Source organism: Artemia sp. Qi Xiang Cuo, chromosome 9, assembly GCF_049724085.1.
Source record: "Artemia sp. Qi Xiang Cuo chromosome 9, ASM4972408v1, whole genome shotgun sequence".
Taxonomy (NCBI): Eukaryota; Metazoa; Arthropoda; class Branchiopoda; order Anostraca; family Artemiidae; genus Artemia; species Artemia sp. Qi Xiang Cuo.
The window spans coordinates 60,374,177-60,400,719 of record NC_142802.1 but is presented as its reverse complement, the minus strand read 5'-3'; the positions used below and the strand labels follow the sequence as shown (position 1 = coordinate 60,400,719).

General features: G+C 33.9%; 1 protein-coding gene across 2 annotated transcripts in view; it reads right to left on the bottom strand.

Moving 5' to 3' along the window:
- Positions 1-26,543, bottom strand: part of LOC148948895 (orexin receptor type 2-like) — a 356,926-nt gene that overhangs the window by 297,162 nt on the left and 33,221 nt on the right. Inside the window, exon 1 of one of the 2 annotated variants that reach the window (XM_089094813.1) lies at positions 12,595-12,742. The exons of the other annotated variant lie outside the window; for it this stretch is intronic. The gene's annotated coding sequence lies outside the window, so the exon portion shown is untranslated. Of the gene's footprint in view, positions 1-12,594; positions 12,743-26,543 lie in introns of those variants that run through there. 2 annotated transcript variants of the gene reach the window in all.

Here is a 26,543-nt window from a genome sequence, read left to right as displayed (position 1 = left end):
TCAGGACATTATTAAAAACAATCAGATAGTGTAGTATTTAATTCAATTGTTTTATATCTTTTTAAACTTGGCAGGCAGCCAAGACCTGGTGCTCATAAGAGTCCCTTAAAATCAGTAGAAATAAATCCCTGGAAATATGCCGATAAAATTATCACCTTAACGCTTTTTTGCTTTTTAAATTATTCATACTGTCATGACAATTTGAAAGTAAGGAGGCTTTTCAAATCTTTAACGCTCTTATTAATTTCTTTTTTAAGCAGTATGTTTTTGGTTCATTTTGATGCATTTAAGTCATAAAACAAGCAAAATTACTATTAATTATAATGATTACCAGCATTTGTCCCTATTATATATATATATATAGGTTTTAAAACTAGTGAAAATAAAATTGAACATTTTAGTCAAACTCAAAACAAAAAGAAAATTCCTTTAACCATAATGGTTTTAAAGCCAATTGCGTCATTTGCATTTTATTGAAAACTATTTGTATTTCCAATAGAGTTTTTTTTTTTCAAATAAAAATAATCGCGATAATAATCAAAATGAATGGCGTCGGTCCTGATTCCTGTTTTTGTGTTTTATCTTGGCTCCAAATCTTAAATACAATAAAAACAACTTTTCTCATATGAAAGCAAAGAGCAACATTAAAACTACAAACGAACATATATTATTCCGTATACGACAGGAGCTGCTCCCTCCTCATCTCTTTGCTCTTAACGCTATAATTTTATAGTGATTTAAAAATACTTCTGATGCCCAACGAATACAGTCGCCGTTGTTGTTGAAAGATTAGAAAAAAGTCAAACTTCAGCGTAAAGAGTTGGTGGTTTAAATAAATTCCAAGTCATAATGCCGCACTTTACTTTCATATTTTTTCTTTATTTCTGTTCGTTTTAATATCATACAAAAGGTTGCCCTAAATGTAAGGAGGGCTACTGCCCCAAATACAATATAATAAATTAACAATAAATTTGTAAATACAACAAATTTGCGATCTATGTCTCATTTTCTTCGTATTTTATATAAAATTTAAATGAAGAATAACTTATATTAAGTATATTTCGTATGTTTCCTTGCTTTTTTCGTTTAAGTTTTAAAAGTACATTGTGGTAAAGCAAAGTTCCGGGTTATACTCACTTTTGAAAAAAGAAAGAAGTTTCTCCTATTCACATTCCGTATTTGACGTATCTGTAAATTTTATCTATTTTTCCGCCTTGCAAACGTAATATGAGAGTACTAAATAAATCTGAAATAAATCATATTTTTGGAAAAGTCGCTTTGGCGAACAGAAGGCTGTCAGAAATTAACGTAAGGCAATTGCAATATTTCTATGATCCTTAGTCTTCACTTTTTTCGTAAATTCATTTTTTCTCTCTCTCTCTCTCTCCCTTTTCGCCATTATTTTATTAGAGGGTTAATAATATATATTGTTAAAATAAGAATAACTGTATACGTGTACATTTATTTCCTAAAAACGGGGAAATAATATTTTCTGGAAATTGCCACAATCACAGTTTTTAGCTGGAATAAATCATATTTTTGGAAAAGTCGCAGTGGCGAACAGAAGGCTGTCAGATATTAACGTAAGTCAATTGCAAAATAGTTCAAAAATAGTTCAAAGATCATATAACAAAAATTCCGGTGTCGACACAACCCACCTGGGCCCGGGGGCAGGCGTTGTAATTTATGCCTTGGTTGCATATATGGGTCTTATGGAAGGGATGCTCGTATTAACTTCAAAGGAGGATCATTTGATTGGAAACTGAAAGTTATAGTTCACTTTTTAAGATTCAAAAAAGATTGGAGGGCACCTAGGCCCCCCCCCTCCCCCCCCTGTTCTCCTCCAACCCAAATGAGAAGAACTTTGAGTTAGGCTTGTTTTTAAATAGTTCAAAGACACTATTACGAAAACTCAGGGGTCAACACAGCCCTCCAGGACCCGAGGGCAGGTGTTGTATGTTATGCCCTTGGGGAATATATGGCTCTTATTGAAGGGATGCTCTTAAAAAATTCAGAGATGGCTCATTTGATTGGAAATTGAAAGTTCTAGTTAAGTTTTTTCGAGTCAAAAGAGATTGGAGGGTAACTAGCTCCCCCAAGCCCATTTTTCCCCAAATGTATCCAATAAACATTATGAGGTAGGCATTAAGTTAAAAATTGCTCAAAAGTCAGATAACAAAAACTCAGGTGTCGTCACAACCCCCCTGGGACTAGGGGCAGGCGTTGTATGTTATGCCCTGGGACATATATTGTTTGTATGAAAGGGATGCTCATATATACTTCAGAGAGGGCTCATTTGATTGGACATTGAAAGTTCGAGCTCACTTTTTGATAGTCAAAAGAGATCCAAGGGCAGCTATCCCCCAACCCATCTGATGACATTTTTTAGATAGACATTTTGTTAGAAATAATTCAAAGATTGGATAAGAAAAAATCCAGTGTCAATAGAAACCCCCAGGGCACAGGGAAAGGCGTCCTAAGTTATTCACTAAGGGTATGTATGGTTTTTACGAAAGGGATGCTCGTATAAACTTCATAGAGGGCTCTCTTGATTGGAAATTGAAAGTTCTAGTTCACTTTTTAAGAGTCAAGAGAGTTAAACTAGCCCCCCCCCCCACGCTCTTTTTCTCCAAACCCGTCCCCTAAAAATTTTGAGATAGCAATTGTTTTGAATATTGTTCAAAAATTAGATAACAAAAACACCCCCCAGAGCCCGGGGGATAGGCGTAGTAAGTGGTGTCCTGGGGACTTATGTATTTCTTATGAAAGGAATGCCCGGATAAATTCAGAGGGGGCTTATTTGATTGCACATTAAAAGTTATAGTTAATTTTTAAGAGTCAAAATATATCCGAAGGCAACTAGCCTCCCCCCCCACACACACTCTTTTTCCCCAAGCTTATCTGATAAGATTTTTATAATAGCTATTTCATTAAAAATAGTTCAAAGGTCAGATAAGAAAAATTCCTGTGTCGACGGAACCCGCCAGGGCTCGGAGGCAGGCGTTATGAGTAATGCTCTAGGCGCATATATAATTCTTATGGAAGGGAGGCTCATATAAACTTTGGAGAGGGCTAATTTGATTTGAAATTGAAATTTCTTGTTCACTTTTTAAGAGTCAAAAGAGATCATAGGGTAACTAGCCCGCCCCCCCTGTTCCACGCCCTAAATGCATCAGATAAAAATTTTGAGATAGACATTTTTTTAAAAATACATCAAAGTTCTGATAACAAAAAACTCCGGTGTCGACACAGCCCCCCAGGGCCCGGGGGTAGGAATTGTAAGTTATGCCCTGTAGGCGTATATGGTTTTTATGGAAAGGATGCTCGTATAAAATTCCTAGAGGGCTCATTTGATTAGAAATTGAAAGTTATAATTCACTTTTTAAGAGTCAAAAGTGATTGGAGGGCAGCTAGTCTCCCCCACACTCCATTTATTTTTTCCCCAGACGCACTTCATACAGAAGGGGTCGTCGTATAAACTTCAAAGGGGGCTCATTCGATTGGAAATTCAGAGTACTAGTGCTCTTTTTAAGAGTCAAAAGTGATCAGAGGGCAACTGGCCCCCCAAGCCGTTTTTCCCCAAATACATCTGATAAAAGATTTGAGGTAGCCATTTCGTTGAAAATAGTTGAAAGATCATATAACAAAAACACCTTTACGCATGGTCATTTCGTTAGAAATAGTTCAAAGATCAGATAAGAAAAACTCCTGTGTCGACACCCCCCCCCCAGGGCCGGGGTAGGCGTTGTAAGTATTGCTCTGGGGGCATATATGTTTCTTATGGAAGATATGCTTGCATAAACGTCAGAGAGGGTTGATTCGAATAGAAATTAAAGGTTGTAATTCATTTTCTAAAAGTGAAAAAGATCGAAAGGCCACTAGCGCTCCCCTGATTCCGTGCTTTCGGGTGTATCGAATGGACAAACCTATCAGATAAAAATTTTAGGAGACTCTTTTGTTAAAAATAGTTCAACCATCAGATATTAAAACTCCGGGGTCAACACAAACCCTCAGGGCCCAGAGATAGGCGTTGTATTTTATACTCTCGGCATATATATGGTTCTTATATAAGGGATATTCGTATGAACTTCAGAGAGCGCTCATTTGATTGAAAATAGAAAGTTCTAGTTCACTTTTAAAGAGTTAAAAGAGACCGAAGCTTAATCTAGTCCCCACACGGCCTTTTTCCCCAAACTCATCCGATAAAATTTTGAGATAGAAATTTTGTTAAAAATAGTTCAAACATCAGATAATAAAACTCCGAGGTTGACACAAACCCATTTTATCACTTTGATATTGTTACTTTGATATCAGTTTTGATACTTTGATTTTGAAATAAGGAATTTTTAATCAAAAACGAACAAAAATTAATGAAAAAAAGCTTTCCGAAAAATAAGTTTTTCAAAGAAAAGTAAAGGCCATTTTAAACTTAAGATCAGCATATACAAATATCTTTCAAAATTCAAACTCAAAACGGCCAGAAATTACTATTAAAGAATAAATGAAACCCAAAACGAACAGAAATTAAATAAACAATCATAGCAAAAACATACAACAAGTAATAATGTAAATGAATAAATAGATCTTAAAGTGAGTTATGCTTAGATTGAATATGAATATCAAGCTTAAAATGAAAAAAAATATTTTCCTATTGAAGTATAAATGAAATTTAAAACGAGCAAAAATTAAATAAACAATCAATGCAAACAAACATACAATAGATACTAATGTAAAAATAAAAATAAATCTTAAAATGATTGCAACTTAAATTGATATGCAAATCAGGCCTGAAACTAATAAAAATTACTACAAACAAGAGTTTGGGTATGACCTCCTTCTCTCACTGTAAAAGACTAAAACCTACTGCGTCATTGGCGCTTTACTGAAAACCAATTTTATGACAAATGTTTTCTTCTGTGCTTATTATTGAAAATAAACATTAAAATCACAGCAACATTTTGAACTGACGAGCTTTCAGCAATTAATATCATTGTACATAAAATTCTTAGTTCAATTTATTAGCTCTTTTTAAAGTTTTTAAAGACAAATATAGTTAACCTACAGACAAGTGTTTGGATATTGCCTCCTTTCCTACCTGTAAATAAAAACCAAAAGCCTACTGCGTCATTGGTGCTTAACTGAAAACGGATTATTTAACAAATATTTTATTTTCCAGTTCTTACAGTATTGAAAATAAAAATACAATTACAGTTAAATAAATTCTTGAACTGATGGATCTTTCAACAATTAATATCATTATTCATCAAATATTCAATTTGATGTTGCTTATGCTTCCCAATACTGTTCAAGACGCATATGGTTTTCAGTAAAGCGCCAATGACGCAGTAAGTTTCAGACTTTTACAGTGAGAGAAGGAGGTGATACCAAAACTCTTGTTTGTAGTGATTTTTGTTCGTTTCAAGCTTGATTTGCATATTCAATTTAGGTTTCACTCGTTTTAAGATTATTTATTAATTTATGTTAATATCTATTGTATGTTTGTTTGCATTGATTGCTTATTTAATTTCTGTTTGTTTTAAATTTTATTTATATTTCAATAGGAAAACATTTTTTTTTAATTTTAAGCTTGATATTCATATTCAATCTAAGCATTACTCGCTTTAAGATCTATTTATTCATTTATATTATTAATTGCTTTATGTTTTTGCTATGATTGTTTATACAATTTCTGTTTGTTTTGGGTTTCATTTATTATTTAATAGTAATTTCTGGTCGTTTTTAGTTTTAAATTTAAAAAGTATTTTTATAATCTGAGCTTAAGTTTAAAAATGCCTTTACATTTCTTTGAAAAACATATTTTTCGGAAAGTTTTTTTTTTTTAATTAATTACAGAAAAGATAGAATATATTAGACATTTTGAACGTTCAGCAGGATTTTGTTTTGAAACTGGACCCCTTCTTTTCGGCTTCATAGCCACGAAAAGATTTTTGGTGTTTAGCAACTAATATAATGCATATTTGTAAACGAAAGAGCTACCAAGTTCTAGGATAACTGAAATACCGTATATGAAATATTCACACTGATATATCCAAGATCTTATGCATACCTGTATCCAAGGTCGTATCCATGGGGGGGGGGGGGGTTAGGGAGTTTGAACCTCCCTCCCCAAAGTTCACATCGGATCATGTTCCACAAATGCGTAACTAAAGCAGTATTTCTTGCTTCCCATTAAGTTTGGTTAGTTGCCTTGATGACAAAACGTGGGGACCCATCTTTTCTGTTAGTCGATATTACAGCTCTAATAAAATAAACTGGGTTTCCAAACCACCGCGATAAGTCGCAGAAAACTGCGACTCTACAATATTTGACATTAATTGCGCACTTCTTTTCTGTTTTGGCAATCTTTATTTACATTTTCTCTTTTACCCAACCCTCCTTTTCATGCTTGTTCTGTATCATGTTTCATCTCTTTACTTTTCTTTTGCCTTGTTATAAATTTTTCTTACACCCCTCTTTATCGTTGTGGGTGTCTTTACTTTCTTTTTCACACTTTTACCCGACCTCTTTTCACGATTATGCCTTACCACTTTCTATGTCTTTATTTTTATTTTGCTTTGTTGGAATTTTTATTCTACAAATCTTATTTTTGTGGTGGTTTTTAATCACTTTTTGCACTTTTACCCAACCCCTTTTTCATACTTATGCCGCTTTTTATCTCTTTACTTTTCTCTTGCGTTGTTACGAATTTTCTGTTGACGTGACATGCCCATTTGTGCTACAAACGCTAAGCAATGACTAGTTTAAGTCAGTGTTACCAGACGTTTGATTTAAAGTTGCGCTACCATAAAAGCGAAAATGCGCCAAAAGCTCCATTTTTCTAGTGAAAATACGCCGAATGAACGATTTTCCACTCAAAAATACGCCGATTTGAAAAATTTAACCGCCTGAAAAAGCGCCAAAAGGGTAGAAATGCGCCCCGTCTGGCCACTCTGGTTTAAGCACACTTGTGATGAGAACTTATTGACGAGGAATTCATTCTACTTGTAAGAGTATTTATCTACTGAAATTCAAAATATTAGGATTTTATTTTACTGTTAGATTTATTGCATTTTATGTATAGTATCACCCTGCCAGAAGCTAGAAGGGTTATCAAGTTAAGACCTTTTAATTTTGTTTGTGTACTAGAGTCCTAGATGTCCTACGTCAGTAATAATCAAAGAGGTATAAAAGCAATATGGTGAGGGAATGGGCGATAACGTAGCCATAGAAGTTGTTGTTCAAGCTGTTTCGAAATGTGTTAAGTAGACCCTAATTGTAATAAAAAAAATTATAATAGTAAAGACACATTTGGGATCCACCTTTTCCCACTTCGGTAAACTAACTATGCAAGTTATTGCTTAGCTTCTGAACACGGGCGTACGGAAAGGGGACAGAGGGGGACAGCTGCTCCCCCCTAGAACTTCAAATTTACACTAGATATGGTTGAAAAGCAGTTGAAAAAGGTTGATGGTTAAAAATAAAGTTGATAAAAGGCAGATGGTTGTAAAAGCTGGAAATAAACAGCTGGAATGACAGAATAAAAGTCAAACAAGAAGCAATTATCCATAATGTCTTGGAAATATTTAGCTCTAATCCAAGAAGATTGATTAATGCTGAAGCTTATTGATGATTTTTTATTTTTGGGGATTATTTATTAATAAGGATTTCATAGGTATGATAGAACTTGCTGGCAATGAAAGGTTTTGTGAACTGCCAATATAACTTCAGTCCCCCGCCCTTCATCACAGAATTGGCTATCCTCCCCCCTTAGAGAAGAAGCTACGTACTCCCATGCTTCTGAATAAATTTTCAATAAATTCTAATTAAAAATTTATTTTAATTTCAAGTTGCTGTTGTGTTTATAGCCTCGACGCATTATGTGTTCCGACGCAACTCTAATTAAACCGCTCTATAAGAAAGGTGAAAAAAGCGACTGTGGTAATTATTGAGGTATTCGCCTGGTTTCTGTGGGAAGCAACTAGGCAAGTTCTTGCTTAGTTTCTGAATAAATTCTTAATAGATTATAAATTCATTTGTTTTGATTTGAGGTTACTGTTGTGTTTATAACCTCAACACATTCAGTGTCTTTTCAAGGAAAATATTTTTGGAAGGGGCTGCAAGTTATTACTGCAGCTGCAAATGCTACTCGACACCATAACTGATAAGGCCGAGAAAGTGGGACTGACCGTAAAAGTAGATAAGTCAAAGAGTATGCTCACATCTAACTCACCGCTGATATTGAGAAGCAAGGATAAAGAAATTCAACAAGTCCAGGAATTCAAATATCTCGGAAGTTGGATTGAACATGATGGTGAAATCACCAGTGAAATAAAAAGGAGAATAGGACAAGCAACTTCAGCTTTCAACAAACTGAAACCAGTTGGGCGTAGTAGTAAATACTCACTACGCCTAAAGCTACGTCTTCAAAACAGTAACGTGATGTCCATTCTCCTTTACGCTAGCGAGTGCTGGAAACTAAATTTACAGCTGGAAAAGCGTGTCCAAGCATTTGAGAATATGTGCCTTAGAAGACTCTTGAACATACCATGGCAGGAGAAGGTTACGAATATAGAAGTTCGTCAACGAACTGGTCAGCCTCTTATTACCAATCTCCTGAATCGAAGGAGATGGACCTACCTTGGTCACGTCCTTCAAATGCCTGGGGTCCGACTTCCAAGAACCGTATACGAGTGGCGCCCAGAGGGGAGGCGTAGAAGAGATCGACCGTAACACAACTTGAGACGACAGTACGACCGGGACTTGAGGACAGCAGAGCTGTCACTTTGACCGCAATGGGAGGACGTCACTGCCACAGCTGCGCTCCGAGACGTCTGGCGAAGCTTTGTAGACGCCCTATGCGCCACACCTGGCCATGGATTAACTAAGGTCTTTGGTCTGCAAGTTATAGGTATTTTAAATAAGTTTTGATAATAATAGGATATATAAATCAAAATGCTGTCTTTTTATAGATATTCTAAATATGTAAAATTTAATAAATTTAAAGCTAACAACCAAAACTTGAAATTCTAAGAAAATTGGCCTCTTATTCAAAAAATATACAAATTATCCCCAAAATGGTGAGGGATTCTTGATGCAAATCACATCATGAACTTCAGTGCATTAGAAATCTTTTGGCAGAGGTTTCAAGTCCCTCTCTTAATTTTTGCATTTTTTTTTGTGAAATTTTGTATTTTTTCAATGACGAAATTTTTCTGGTTCCAGATCTTTTTTTTTCTGGGCGCCCTTCTTCGACCTTCCACTCTTAACGCCAAAGTAAGACTTTTTGCCGAACCCTTCAAGAGCAACTGCTCAAACACAAGGGCGGTGAATTTGTATAAGGAGTATTTTTAAAACACTATACAACTTTAGTGTAAAGACTTAGAGGGTGAGAAGGGGGTAGGCTACCTCATACACAGAATGATTCCTGTTTGTTTTTATAACAAACAACGAAAGTTTTAATATCGCTCTTTACTTTAATTTGAAATACTTGTTGTTATTTTTAATTTCAAATTAAGAGAGTTTGACATGTCTCGCATGCTTTACTTTCACCGCTACTGATAGCATAGTAGCAAGAAAAAAATTAGATGGTTTTATACTTTGATGTAACGCCTTAAGCGTGGAATGCCCCAAGTTGCACGTTGCAGGCTTTTTTTTAAGTGTACCACATCTTCACCGGAGATATAAATTTTGTTATCTAATAAAACAGTGTTGTCCGTAGTGAATTCTTGTCTAATAAGTCAGCCAATGGGCATATTTCCAGCGAAAATGGTAGTAAAACTTCAAAAAGCCTAAAGCCGGTACCTCGCAGCACATTCCACGCTCAAGGTGTTACATCAGAGCATAAGGCCGTCTCATTATTGCCTTGTTACTGCGTTATCATTATCGGCGGAAACGAAGCGTGTGAGACATGTCAAAGACTTTGTTGGAAACTCTGGAATTCAGAAGGCACTACAGTCTCTAGTCCAAATAGTTCTTAAAAATTTTAGTCATTGCTGGGATCTTTTCTTCGTCATGCAAGAAAAATATATCTAGTGGAAATTTCCATCGGCATACCAAGACAATAAAGCAAAAAATTTTCACATAGGCAAGGAATCCAAGATGCAAAATAACTTAATTCTAATTTTAGAATCAAATTAACTGGATTGATATTAATGAAGGAGTTTGGGATATCATTAAGCCCGAACGACTTTTTCCTAATTTTTCTGAGAGAACCATATCCCTCCTACCCCATACTTTAACTTTTGCGAAGTAATGTTTTACGTTTTTACTTACAGTCACACGGGTTTGCCAAGAAAACAAACAAACAAAAAAGATTACCAAAATTCTAGCCAGCAGCTATCAGGACATTATTAAAAACAATCGGATAGTGTAGTATTTAATTCAATTGTTTTATATCTTTTTAAACTTGGCAGGCAGCCAAGACCTGGTGCTCATAAGAGTCCCTGAAAATCAGTAGAAATAAATCCCTGGAAATATGCCGATAAAATTATCACCTTAACGCTTATTTGCTTTTTAAATTATTCATACTGTCATGACAATTTGAAAGTAAGGAGGCTTTTCAAATCTTTAACGCTCTTATTAATTTCTTTTTTAAGGAGTATGTTTTTGGTTCATTTTGATGCATTTAAGTCATAAAACAAGCAAAATTACTATTGATGATATTGATTACCAGCATTTGTCCCTATTATATATATACGCGTTTATACTTTGTTCTTGCCTTGAGATTAATTTAAAAAAAAAAAAAAACTGTCCGAAAATGAAATTTTCCGAAGAAAATTAGAAAACTAAATTAAACTTAAGGTGAACAGAAATTAAGTCCTATATTAATTCAAACTTAAAGCGACCAGAAATTATTATTAAAGAATAAATTAAACCCGAAAGGAAAAGGAATAAAATAGATGATCAGATCAAGCATAAAGACAACTTATCCTGATATAGATAAATAGATAAATTTTAAAACTAGTGAAAATGAAATTGAACATTTTAGTCAAACTCAAAACGAAAAAAAAAATTCCTTTAACTATAATTGTTTAAAGCCAATTGCGTCATTTGCATTTTATTGAAAACTTTTTATATTTCCAATAGAGTATTTTTTTTTTCCAATAAAAATAATCACTATAATAATCAAGATGAATTGCGTCGCTCCTGATTCTTGTTTTTGTGTTTTATCTTGGCTCTTAATTTTAAATACAATAAAAACAACTTTTCTCATATGAAAGCAAAGAGCAACATTAAAACTTCAAACAAACATATATTATTCTGTATGCGACAGGAGCTGCTCCCTCCTCATCTATTTGCTCTTTACGCTAAAATTTTATAGTCATTTAAAATACTCCTAATACCCAACAAATACAGTCGCTGTTGTTGTTGAAAGATTAGAAAAAGTCAAACTTTAGCGTAAAGAGTCGGTGGTTTAAATTTAAATATATTCCAAGTCATAATTTCGCACTTTACATTCATATTTTTTTTCCGTTCGTTTTAATATCATACAAAAGGTTGCCCTAAATGCAAGGAGGGCTACTGCCCCAAATACAATATAATAAATTAACAATAAATTTGTAAATACAACAAATTTGCAATCTATGTCTCATTTTCTTCGTATTTTATATACAATTTAAATGAAGAATAACTTCTATTAAGCATATTTCGTATGTTTCCTTGCTTTTCCGTTAGTTTTAAAGTACGTTGTGGTAAAGCAAAGTTCCGGGTTATACTCACTTTTGAAAAAAGAAAGAAGTTTCTCCTGTTCACATTCCGTATTTGACGTATCTGTAAATTTTATCTTTTTCCGCCTTGCTAACGTAATATGAGAGTACTAAATAAATCTGAAATAAATCATATTTTTGGAAAAGTCGCTGTGGCGAAGAGAAGGCTGTCAGATATTAACGTAAGTCAATTGCAATATTTCCATGATCCTTAATCTCCATTTTTTCGTACATTATTTTTTTTTCTCTCTCTCCCTTTTTGCCATTATTTTATTAGAGGGTTAATAATATATATTATTAAAACAGCAATAACTGTATACGTGTACATTTATTTCCTAAAAACAGCGAAATAACATTTTCTGGAAATTGCCATAATCACAGTTTTTAGTGTAAAAAAGCGATCATTGTGAAAACTCGATTTCCTCCCAGTCCATGTAATATGTTTCATGAAACCGTCTGCTGACTGAAATTAGACACTCCTGAACTTTGAAAGCCTTGAGCATAAGTAGGAGGAGTTTCAGAACACAATTTGTTTGTTTTTTTAATCAGTTGATTACGGGTTTTTGGAGAAAGATATTTCCGTTTCATAGCTGTGAAATTCATCTTAGAATCTGAATTGCTTCGCAATAAATGCTACGCATTCTGGCAGAAAAGTTACAATATCAATTTGTATACCATGGGACCAAGCTTCACTCAGTGATTACTGTTCGTTTAAGCTGAGTACCTACTGAGTTATCTTATCAGTAGGGACTATCCCCAGGCTACTCAGCGCGTTCCCAGGTGGTGAATAAGGGAACGCCCTGCAAATATGTAGGTTAGCTCTAAAGAGTATGAGGCGCGAACTTCAAGAGGATGTCCCCCCATCCCATCCTTGAAAACAAGCACATACCTATGCAATTAAAGCTCCATCTCTTCGACTCGCTAATCATCCCTTGTCATGTACGCCTGCGAAACGTGGATGCTGAAAGTCGAGAATAAACCAAGAATTTTGGGCTTGTAGACGAAATGTGTCCACCGTATAGTTGTATCAAGACAGAATCTCCAGCAAAAACCTTCGGAGGCAACTGCAGCGGGAAACTACAATTCAGTCTTGCCACTAATACGGGTATCATAAAGCGAATACCGGCCGGGTAAAAAGCGGTGTTTTTGCGGTATCCTTCCTACCAAAATTTGTGGATACCCATATCTTTGCTATTTCAAGTGATTAAATAAAAAAAAACAAGTTTTTTCAACTGAGCAATATTAAAACTTAAAACGAACAGAAATTAGTACGTATACGAGGGAGGCTGCCCCCGCCTTAACACCTCGCTCTTCACGCTACGGTTTTTCGGCAATTTCAAAAAAGTTACTTATTGTTCTAATTAAACGCCCTTTGTGTTTCAAGAGTCGTTTTTTAAGAATTGGGTCAAAAATTAAACATTAGCGTAAAGAGCGAGGTGTTGAAGAATCGGCAACCCCCTTCCTATACGTTCTAGTTTCTGTTCGTTTTAAGTTTTAATATTGCTCCTTACTTTCAGTGGAAAAAAAATGTTTTTTTATTGAATTTCAGATACTTTTTTTAAATAACGCCAGGAAATCTGGCTTCACCTCCACGGACAAATCCTCTCCCCACGGACAAATCCTCTCTCCACGGAAATATCCTCTGAAAAATTAAATCCTGGTAAGAATTTACCCCAGACAATTACCCTTAACACCTCCACACGTAAAATTGAGTCAGTAAAGAGAAAGCAAGACATATAAAAATTCATACGGGAATTCTGGCAAATTCTCCCAATATACAATTTCCCCAGAAAATTTCACGCCCTGGTAAACTCCCTCTTCATGGAAAATTCTCCCCTTTCAAAGTCCCCCCAGCACAAAATTCGTCCTCCCCTCCCCATTCGAAAAATGTATGCATACTCACCAATAACAAATAATATATCTAAGCAATGGGCACATTTTACAACTTAAAGACCTTTCCCCAGGGGCTGTGGGACGTCATGTTATCTCCAATGACGTAGTTATTAGGCCTGTCAACTATACTGAACAAAATAGCAATCTCAGAATTTTGATAGGACGATTTTGGGGAAAAAAGTGTCGTAGAAGGGGGCCTAGTTGCCCTCCAGTTTTTTTGGTCACTTAAAAAGGGCACTAGAAATTTTAATTTCCGTTAGAACGAGCCCTCTCCCAAAGTTATAGGTCAACTGGGTCGATACGATCATCCCTGGGGAAAATAAAATAAATAAATACGCATCCGTGATCTTTCTTCTGGCAAAAACTACAAAATTCCACCTTTTTAAAGATAAGAGCTTGAAACTTCTAGATAGGAGCCTTAAAAATTCACCCCCTGAAAATTGCCCTAGCCATGACAAATTGTCACCCCGCCTTTAGAAAATTCACCCCCATCATCCGAAAAATGTATGCATACTTCCCAATAGCAAATACTTCACGTAAACAATGGGCAAATTTTGTAACTTAAAGACCTTTTCCCAGGGGCTGTGGGGTTCGTATAAGGTATATTTGTTCGACCTTTCAACTATGCTGAACAAAATGGTTATCCCTTAATTTTTATGGGACGATTTTGAGAAAAAAAGGGCCGTGGGAGGGGGCCTAGTTGCCCTCCAATTTTTTGGTCACTTAAAAAGAGCACTAGAACTTTTAATTTCTGTTCGAATGAGCCCTCACCCTATATTCTAAGACCACTGGGTCGATATGATCGGCCCTGGGAAAAAAACAACAAATTAACACGCATCCGTGATCTTTCTAATGGTAGAAAATTCAAAATTCCATATTTTTGCAGGTAGGTGTTTGAAACCTCTACAGTAGGGTTCTCTGATGCGCTGAATATGATGGTGTGATTTTATTAAGATTGTATGATTTTTAGGGGGTGTTTCCCCCTTTTTTGAAAATAAAGCAAATTTTCTCAGGTTCGTAACCTTTGATTGGTAAGACTAAACTTAATAAAATCTATATATTTAAAATCAGCATAAGAATTCAATTCTTTTGATATATCTATTGGTATAAAAATTCCGTTTTTAGAGTTTCGGTTACTACTGAGCCGGATCGCTCCTTATTTACAGTTTGTTACCATGAACTATTTGGAACTCAGCTTTTTCTTTTAAATCAACTAATTTCTTGTAAATGTCTTGTGCTAAAGTTTACTTTTTTTAAAGTGGCATATTTTACCCTGAAATTTTCCAAAAAAAGGGGGAAAATGTCAAGGGAAAACAAAAACGTGAACCCCTCCCCTATTTTCTATTGTTTAAAAAAATAGAGTTGTGAGAAAGTCAAACTTTAGCGTAAAGAGCGAGGCGTTGAGGAGGGGACAGCCCCTTTCATATACGGAATAATTTCTGTTCGTTTTAAGTTTTAACGTCGTTCCTTACTTTCAGTTAAAAAAATTTGTTTTTTTTTATTTAATTTTTGAATGTTTTTAACTAATACAGATTTTTATTTTGGCTCACCGTACATGAAGAATTAAAACAAAATGTGTATATAAATTTTACTTTTATTTGGTTAAATGGCTTTCTCTAAACTTGTTTAATTTTAATTAAGAAAGTTTTTATTAGTAATAAATATACATAAGTTACGAATTAACTTACGTAACGAACTTCTATATTCATATATTTTTAACACGTATATTAGGAAGTTCGCCCCCTAGTCAATACCTTGCTCTTTAAGCTAAAGTTCGAATTTTGTTTCAATTCATTAAAAGTGACCGCTTAGTCACAAAGGCCGTTAATTAGAATAAATAGCTCTTATAAAAGTACAAAAAAATATTTGGCTTAAAGAGCGAGGTATTGACCATGGGGTGAACCCAATCATACATGTAATATTTTCTGTTCGTTTTAAGTTTTGATGTTGCTGCTTACTTTAAGTTGAAAAACTTGTTTTTTTTTATTTAATTTCTTATCTTATTTTAAATAATAAAGCAATGTCCCTTCCCCCATGAAAACTTCCTTCATGAAACATCCTCCCACTTAACCCCCGACTCCCCCCCCCCACAACCAGAAAAAAAACCCCCTGAAAACGTCTGTATCACAGGCAACGCTGTAGCGTTGCCTATAGTAAAGGCCATACGGCTTCAATGTTTTTGTTTTTTTGTTGTTGTTTTTTTTCCCAAAGGCACTTCATATGGAGGGGGTCGTCGTAGAAACTTCAAAGGGGGGCTCATTTGGCTGGAAATTGAGAGTTCTAGTGCCCTTTCTAATATTCAAAAGTGATTGGAGGGTAACTAGCACCCCCCCCCGCCCCCACGCCCATCATTCCTTCAAACAAATCCAATCAAAATTTTAACAGAGCCATTTTGTTCAGCATAGTTGATTTCCAGATACAAAATATATTTTTGAGGAAGAAACTCCCCCACAACCCTCAGGGCAAGGATTTTAAGTTATGCCCTGGGGGTATATACGGTTTTTATAGAAGGCGTTGTCGTAGAAACTTCAAAACAGGCTCATTCGATTGGAAATTGAAAGGGCTAGTGCCCTTTTTAATAGTCAAAAGTGATTGGATGGTATATAGCCCCCCCCCCCCCCACCCCGCACGCCCCTCATTTTCCCCACGAACATTCAATCAAAATTTTGAGATAGTCTTTTGTTCAGCGTAGTTGAAATCCAAATAGAAAATTGTTTTTGAGGAGGACAGTCCCCCCCACAACCCTCAGGGCAAGGGTTTTAAGTTGTGCCCTGGGGGCATTTACGGTTGTTATAGAAGGCGTTGTCGAATTAACTTCAAAAAAGGGTCATACGATTGGAAATTCAAAGGGCCAGTGCCCTTTTTAATAGTCAAAAGTGATTGGAGGGTAACTAACCCCCTCCCACGCCCATCATTCCCCCAAATATATCCAATCAAAATTTTGAAGTAGCCATTTTGTTCAGCGTAGTTGATTTCCAGATAGAAAATATGTTTTCGAGGAGGACACTCCGTCACAACCCTCAAGGCAAGGGTTTTAACTTATACCCTGGGGGAATATAAGGTTTTTATAGAAGGCGTTGTCGTAGAAACATCAAAAAAGGCTCATCCGATTGGAAATTCAAAGGGCTAGTGCCCTTTTAATAGATGAAAGTGATTTAAGGGTAACTACCCCCCTCCCTTCTCACGCCCACCTTTTCCTCAAAAACATTCAATCAAAATTTTAGACAGCCATTTTATTAAACTTAGTTTTAAGTTCTGGAAATTAGGTCTTTGAGGATGACAACTCCCCCACAGTCCTCAGAGCAAGGGTTGTAAATTATGCCCTGGGGGCATATAAGATTTTGTAGAGACAACATGGTCGTAGAAAATTCAGAAAGGGCTCATTTGATTGGAAATTTAAACGGCTAGTTCTCTTTTTAATAGTCAAAAGTGATTCTAAGGCAACTGACACCCCTTCCACGCCCACCATTTCCCCAAACACATCCAATCAAAATGTTGATACAGCCATTTTGTTCAACGTAGTTGAAAGTTCTGGAAATTATATGTGTGAGCAGGACACTCCCCCCAGAGTCTTCAGGGGCAAGGGTTATAAGTTATGTCCTGGGGGCATATATGGTTCTTATGGAAGGGATGCTCGTATAAACTTCAGAGAGTGCTCATTTGATTGGAAATTGAAATTTCTAGTTCAGTTTTTAAGCGTCAAAATATATTGGAGGGTAACCAGCTCCCCCCCCCCCAACCCTTTTTTCCCAAATGCATCCAATAAAAATTTTAAGATAGCTATTTTGTTAAAAATAATTCAAAGATCATATAATAAAAATTCCGCTGTCGACAAAACCCCCCAGGGCCCAGGGGCAGGCGGTATAAGTTATGCCCCGTGGGCATATATGGGTCTTATGAAAGGGATGCTCGTATTAACATCAAAGAGGGCTCATTTGATTGGAAATTGAAAGTTCTAGTTCAGTTTTTAAGAGTAAAAAGAGATTGGAGGGCACCTAGCCCCCCCCCTTCCACGCCCTTTTTTCCTCAATCCCATCCGATAAGAACTTTGATATAGATTTTTTTTTTAATAGTTCAAAGATCTCACCCTCCCCCCTACTGTCTGCTCCTACTGTATACGCTAAAGTTTTCTTCTTTGTGCCAACTACGCTGCCCCCACCTCAAAGACTTTAATAAGGTAAAGTTTTGCATGGGAAGAAAGTTAAAAGTTTCAAGAAATTTCGAAGGGACGTTAAGACACATCAAACTACACTAGTAAGAACTAGATAAAGAATTTTATATCCAATTACTCCCAGAAATTCTCTCAAACTGAAAATGCTAAAAAACTTAAAATTACAGCCATACTTAAAATAAGGTTAAAATACATACTTTGCGATAAATGCTAAATTATTGTGGCACAAAAAATCTGAAAAATGGTCTAATCAAAACGATCCTGTTTTTTCTGCATCAACAAATAAAATAGCCTAACTACTGTCTTTTGAAGCTATTTTTTCGATCCATTCATTGTTGCGTTAAAAAATCACGTTTGATTTATCAGAGGCATGTAATTAAGTTGTCTATAGCAAAGGCCATAAGGCTTCAATGTTTTATTATTATTAATTAAACAAAACTTGCATAAAAATAAGTCCTCTAAGAAAGTAAAGAGCAATATTGAACTCAGGACCAACAGAAATTAATTCCTATTATAGTTAAAACTCAAAAACACCCGAAATCGTACAGTTCGTGGTAACGAAAGTAGTATCTATATACACAGTCCAAACCCTACAAGGAACCCTACAAGAATATGCTCAAAAGTGTAATAGATTGAAAAGGGACAAGAAAACCCACGCCTGAGACACTACAGTTACACATGGACATTGCAAAAAAAGCTGGCAAGGTTTAAAGTGGGCAAGCACGTTTTGAAACTATAGTCAAGGCTTTATAAGATAATTAGAGTGGTTTTTGAGGCAACATCCGTTTTTTAGGCGACTGGTTTTTCTGATTTTTTGGAAGATTACCTTAACTCGACAGTAGTTTGTTATTAAAAAATTGGATGCTACAATCAGAATTGTTTGATTGACATTTGCAAAAAAGGGGTAAGGGATTTGCGAATTGGAGTGTAACTCGAGAGTATTTTCTTATTAAAAAATTGGATGCTAAAATCAGAATTGTTTGACTGACATTTGCAAAAAGGGGTAAGGGATTTGCGAATTGGAGTTTAACTCGAGAGTAGTTTGTTTTTGCAGTAAACTCTTAGTTTTTTGTAAGAAAATTATGGAAAATACAATTCTCTGGTGCAAATCTGAAACTTTAGTCCATTTTTGGATCGAAAAATAAACTATTTCTGTAAAATCTGAGCTAGTAAAGGTTTTTGGTCGCGAACTCTAGTTTTTTCTAAGAAACTTATGGAAAATACAATTTGTTGGCTCATAGGTGAAAATTAAGTCCAGTCATGGATCGAAATATAAACTATTTCTATTAAATCTGAGCTAATAAGAGTTTTTTGCCTTAAACTCTAGTTTTTTGTAAGAAAATTATAGAAAATACAATTGTCAGGTTCAAATCTGAAACTTTAGTCTATTTTTGGATCGAAAAATAAACTATTTCTGTAAAATCTGAGCTAAAAAAGGGTTTTGACCGTAAACTTTAGTTTTTTTTTGTAAGAAAATTATGGAAAATACAATTCGTTGGCTCATAGGTGAAAATTAAGTCCAGTTATGGATCGAAAAATAAACTATTTCTATAAAATCTGAGCTAATAAGGGTTTTTGGCCGCAAACTCTAGTTTTTTGTAAGAAAATTATGGAAAATACAATTCGTTGGCTCATAGGTGAAAATTAAGTTCAGTTATGGATCGAAAAATAAACTATTTCTATAAAATCTGAGCTAATAAGGGTTTTTTGTAAGAAAATTATGGAAAATACAATTTTCTGGTTCAAATCTGAAACTTTAGTCTATTTTTGCATCGAAAAATAAAACTATTTCTGTAAATTCTGAGCTAATAAGGGTTTTTGGCCGTAAACTCTAGTTTTTTGTAAGAAAATTATGGAAAATGCAATTCTCTGGTGCAAATCTGAAACTTTAGTCTATTGTTATATCGAAAAATAAACTATTTCTGGAAAATCTGAGCTAATAAGGGTTTTTGGTCGCAAACTCTAGGTTTTTGTAAGAAAATTATGGAAAATATAATTCGTTGCCTCATAGGTGAAAATTAAGTCCAGTTATGGATCGAAAAATAAACTATTTCTGTAAAATCTGAGCTAATAAGGGTTTTTGGCCGTAAACTCTAGTTTTTTGTAAGAAAATTATGGATAATAAAATTGTCTGGTTCAAATCTGAAACTTTAGTCTATTTTTGGATCGAAAAATAAACTATTTCTGTAAAATCTGAGCTAATAAGGGTTTTTGGCCGTAAACTCTAGTTTTTTGTAAGAAAATTATGGAAAATAAGGTTCAAATCTAAACTTTAGTCTATTTTTGGATTGAAAAATAAAACTATTTCTATAAAATCTGAGCTAAAAAAGGGTTTTTGACCAAAAACTCGAGTTTTTTTTGTAAGAAAATTATGGAAAATACAATTCGTTGGCTCATAGGTGAAAATTAAGTCCAGTTATGGATCGAAAAATAAACTATTTCTATAAAATCTGAGTTAATAAGGATTTTTTTACAGTAAACTCTAGTTTTTTTTAGAAAATTATGGAAAATACAATTCTCTGGTGCAAATCTGAAACTTTAGTCTATTTTTGGATCGAAAAATACACTATTTCTGTAAAATCTGAGCTAATAAGGGTTTTTTTTGCAGTAAACTCTAGTTTTTCGTAAGAAAATTATGGAAAATACAATTCTCTGGTTCAAATCTGAAACTTTAGTCTATTTTTGGATCGAAAAATAAAACTATTTCTGTAAATTCTGAGCTAATAAGGGTTTTTAGCCGTAAACTCTAGTTTTTTGTAAGAAAATTATGGAAAATACAATTCTCTGGTGCAAATCTGAAACTTTAGTCTATTGTTGGATCGAAAAATAAACTATTTCTGTAAAATCTGAGCTAATAAGGGTTTTTGGCCGCAAACTCTAGTTTTTTGTAAAAAAATTATGGAAAATACAATTTGTTGGCTCATAGGTGAAGATTAAGTCCAGTTATGGATCGAAAAACTAACTATTTCTGTAAAATCAGAGCTAATAAGGGTTTTCTGCAGTAAACTCTAGTTTTTTGTAAGAAAATTATGGAAAATACAATTGCCTGGTTCAAATCTGAAACTTTAGTCTATTTTTGGATCAAAAAATAAACTATTTCTATAAAATCTGAGCTAATAAGGGTTTTTGGCCGTAAACTCTAGTTTGTTGTAAGAAAATTATGGAGAATACAATTTTCTGGTTCAAATCTGAAACTTTAGTCTATTTTTGGATCCAAAAATAAAACTATTTCTATAAAATCTAAGCTAATAAGGGTTTTTGACCGTAACCTCTAGTTTTTCGTATAAAAATTATGGAAAATACAATTCGTTGGTTCATAAGTGAAACTTAAGTCCAGTTATGGATCGAAAAATAAACTATGTCTGTAGAATCTGAGCTAATAAGGGTTTTTGACCATAAACTCTAGTTTCCTGTAAGAAAATTATGGAAAATACAATTCTCTCGTTCAAATGTGAAACTTAGGTCCATTCTCCGGTTCAAATGTGAAACTTAAGTCCAGTTTTGGATACTCATAATGATGAGGACTGATGGTTCTAATTCTATATTGTTTTTCATAAAAACAAACTATTTTTCTTTTAAACTTCGAAATTATTCAACTTTATTTATTTTTTCATTTTTTTTACGTATCTTAAAATGACAAAATATGTTTACGGCTCTAACAATGGTACTCTGTGATTGGTCAGAGACACGATGTGGCTTTACCACTAGTATTCTATGTCCAGATATCGACACTACCTAGTCTATTGCATGTATTAAATCAGTATTTTTTACGCAGTGGAACGATAAACACATAAGTCATATCTTTAAAAAAAAAAAAAGTGAAGATTGAGCATTTTAATAGTGTGTTCACATATCAATGTTATTGTTGCATTGAATGCCGACAAGAAGAAGTATTTAAACTATGAAACAAGCAAAAATGGTAACACTATTGGAAATGTATGCGTAAATTGTCATGATACTAAGGAATTTAATTTATTTGGAGTACCAAGAATATTCATCTCTTATGATGTTGGATATGCAAGAGTGAGATATCCAGAGATGATAGCACTCAAAGAGAATACCAACATAAAATAATAGTTGATGAAGAGGGACATCTTCTTGCCAGTGCTTGTGGTAACATGCTACCTCTTGTTGCACCCCATCGTCAACTTTTGGGTATTAGCATTCAACGGAAGATCAAAAGAAGACATGCATACTCTTCTACTAATATCATAAACCATATCTTGTCTACGTGCCGACAGTGTTACCTTTGTAAAAATAATGTTGTAATAGACAGTGAAATTGCCGGAAAAATAAAAAGGGGATTGGCAGAAAATATCACTAAGGAATATAAAGATGAATCGATGAAAAACAAAGTGCCAGCAAACGTCACTACCATTAATGAACCAAATAATAGCAAAGATGAAATGCATATTGAACATCTGGATGACCCCCCATTAGAAATGTGTTCACATGTTAGTGTTATTGTAGCATTGAATGCTGACATGGAGAAGTATTTGAACAATGAAACAAGTACAAGTGGTGGTACTATCGGAAACGTTTGCGTGCGTTGTCATGACACTATGGAATTAAATTTCTTTGGAGTACCAAAACAAATCCATTTTACAAATGGTGGATATGCGAAAGTATCATTTTCAGAGAAGTTAATACTCAAAGAGAATGCCAACATAAAAATAATAGTTGATGAAGAAGGGTATCTTCATGCTAGTGCTATAGGTAACATGCTACCTATTGATAAATCCTATCGTTATCTTTCAGGTACTAGCATTAAAATGAAAGCAAAGGAGAAAAGAAAGGCCTACGCTTTTACTACTATCATAAATTATATCTTGCAAACGTTCCGGAACTTTTACTGGTTTAAAAATAGTGTTGAAATATACAGTGAAATTGACGGAAAAATAAAAAGGGTATTGGTAGAAAATATCACTAAGGAATATAAAGATGAATCGATGAAAAACAAAGTGTCAGCAAACGTTACTACGATTGATCAAACAGTTAATGAATCAAATAATACCAAAGACGAAATGCATATTGAACCTGTCGGTGACACACCAGTAAATATTGTGTATGACTCAAAATGGAATAATGATTATTCTACCGATGACGAGTTATGAAAAGACAATAGCTACAATATCAAGAGAGAACATGGTTAACTATTTTATGGAACAGATTCAAAATGTCCAAAGTTGATCATTGATATTAATAATGTATCATAATATATTTTTTTATTAATATTGTACATGTCATTATTTCATTAAAAATATATTATGCATTACATTGTTATGTGTTCATTATTTTTGGAGTAAGCTAGCATATCAAACGTTTAGAATGTCTATTAAAACATTGGAGGTTTAAGAAAAGGAATTCACATACATCTATTGTCAGACACATGGGATAGAGTGAATAAATTTTATTTATTAACATCTTTTGTCAGATACATCATATAAAATTGACAGAATCTAAGTGTCAGAGTGAATAATTTTTCCTTTTATCAACATCCTTTGTCAGATACATCAAATAAAAATGACGAAATGTAAATTTCAGAATGAATAAATGCTTTAACAACATCCTTTATCGGATGTTGTTAAAAAAAATGAAAACAAAAATTTAGACGGGGTTACGTGCGCGCACGTAACCCCGTCTAATTTTTTTTTCTTAATTTCCTGAATTAAATTTTTGTATTGTGTATCCAAGAGGTGAATTCAAGAAAGAGTTTGTTACTGACTTACCTACTTACTCACTTACTTACTTACAATTTCTTCATAATGACATAATGACATATCCAACAATGGATATTGATAAAGAATTTATTCATTCTGATACCTAGATTTTGTCAATGTTATTTCCATGCACTTGAGAAATGGATGCTGATATAGAATTTAATGAATCTGGTACTGAGGTTTTTTCAATTTTATTCGGTATTTTATCCTATGTATCCGATAAAAGAATGTTGATATCGAACTGACCGGCTCTGATGCTCATATTTAGTCAATTCTGCCCGATATATTTAATGAAGGATGGTGTTAAAGCATTTATTCATTCTGAAATTTAGATTTCGTCATTTTTATTTGATGTATCTGACAAAGGATGTTGATAAAAGAAAAAATTATTGACTCTGACACATAGATTCTGTCAATTTTATATGATGTATCTGACAAAAGATTTTGATAAATAAAATTTATTCGATCTATCCCATGTGTCTGACAAAAGATGTACGCGAATTCCTTTTCTTACATCTCCAATGTTTTAATAGACATTCTAAACGTTTGTTATGCTAGCTTACTCTAAAGATAATGAACACATAACAATGTAATGCATTTTGTATTTTTAATGAAATAATGCAGTGTAGAATATTAATACAAAAATTTATTATGATACATTACTAATATCAATGATCAACTTTGGAAATTTTGAATCTGTTCCATATGATGGTTCTCAATGTTCACTCTTGATACTATACCTATTATCTTCTCTTGAGTCATCGTCGGTATAATAATCATTATTCCATTTTGAGTCATACACAATATTTACTGGTGTGTCACTGATAGGTTCAATATACGTTTCATCTTTGGTATTATTTGATTCATTAACTGTTTGATCAATGATAGTAACGTTTGCTGACACTTTGTTTTTCATCGATTCATCTTAATATTCCTTAGTGATATTTTCTACCAATGCCCTTTTTATCTTTCTGGCAATTTCACTGTCTATAAAAACGTTATTTTTACAAAGGTAACAGTTTCGGCACGTAGACAAGATATGGTTTATGATATTAGTAGAAGAGTAGGCCTTTCTTTTCCCCTTTGCTTTCATTTGAATGCTAATACCTAAAAGATGACGAAAGGTTCTATCAATAGGTAGCATGTTACCTATAGCACTAGCTTGAAGATACCCATCTTCATCAACTATTATTTTTATGTTGGCATTCTCTTTGAGTACTAACATCTCTAAAAATGATAATATCGCTCATCCGCAATTTGTATAACTGAATTTTGTTGGCAGTCCAGTGAAACTACATTTCTTACTGTCATGAAAACGCAAGCATACATTTCCAATAGTGCTAACACTTGTTCTCGTTTCATAGTTCAAATACGTCTCCATGTCAGCATTCAATGCAACAATAACACTAACGTGTGAACACATTTCTAATGGGGGGTCATCCACATGTTCAATATGCATTTCATCTTTGCTATTATTTGGTTCATTAATGGTAGTGACCTTTGCTGGCACTTTGTTTTTCATCGATTCATCTTTATATTCCTTAGTGATATTTTCTGCCAATGCCCTTTTTATTTTTCCGGCAATTTCACTGTCAATTACAACATTATTTTTACAAAGGTAACAGTTTCGGCACGTAGACAAGATATGGTTTATGATATTAGTAGAAGAGCATGCATGTCTTCTTTTGATCATCCGTTGAATGATAATACCCGAAAGTTGACGATGGGGTGCAACAAGAGGTAGCATGTTACCACAAGCACTGGCAAGAAGATTTCCCTCTTCATCAACTATTATTTTTATGTTGGTATTCTCTTTGTGTGCTATCATCTCTGGATATCTCACTCTTGCATATCCACCATAGTAAGAGTTGAATTTTTTTGGTACTCCAAAGAAATTAAATTCCCTACTGTCATGACAATGCACGCATAAATTTCCAATAGTGCTACCATTTTTACTTGTTTCATAGTTTAAATACTTCTCCTTGTCGGCATTAAATGCTACAATAACATTGACATGTGAACAAACTTTATTAAAATGCTCGATCTTCACTTTTTTTTAAAGATATGACTTATGTGTTTATCGTTCCACTGCGTACAAAATACTGATTAAATACATGCAATAGACTAGGTAGTGTCGATATCCGGACAAAGAATACCAGTGGGAAAGCCACATCGTGTCTCTGACCAATCACAGAGTACAATTGTTAGATCCGTAAGCATATTTTGTCATTTTAAGATACGTACAAAAAAAAAAGTTGAATAATTTCGAAGTTTAAAAAAAAAATAGTTTGTTTTTATGAAAAAAAAATATTGAATTCGAACCATCAGTACTCATCATTATGAGTATCGAAAACTGGACTTAAGTTTCACATTTTAATCAGAGAATTGAATTTTCCAGAATGTTATTAAAGGAAACTAGGGTTTATGGTCAAAACCCGTTATCAGCTGAGATACTACAGAAAAAGTTTATTTTTCGATTCATAACTGGTCTTAAGTTTAAGATATGAACCAATGAATTGTATTTTCCTTAATTTTCTTACGAAAAACTAGAGTTTACGGTCAAAAACCCTTATTAGCTTAGATTTTATAGAAATAGTTTTATTTTTCGATCCAAAAATAGACTAAAGTTTCAGATTAGAACCAGAAAATTGTATTCTCCATAATTTTCTTACAAAAAACTAGAGTTTACGGCCAAAAACCCTTATTAGCTCAGATTTTACAGAAACAGTTTATTTTTCGATCCAAAAATAGACTAAAGTTTCAGATTTGAACCAGACAATTATATTATCCATAATTTTGTTACAAAAAACCGGAGTTTACTGGAGAAAACCCTTATTAGCTCATATTTGATAGAAATAGTTTATTTTTCAATCCATAATCAGACTTAGTCTTCACTATAAGCCAACGAATTGTATTTTCCATAATGTTTTTACAAAAAAATATAGTTTGCGGCCAAAAACCCTTATTAGCTCAGATTTTACAGAAAAAGTTTTGTTTTCGATCCAAAAATAGACTAAAGTTACAGATTTGCACCAGAGAATTGTATTTTCCATA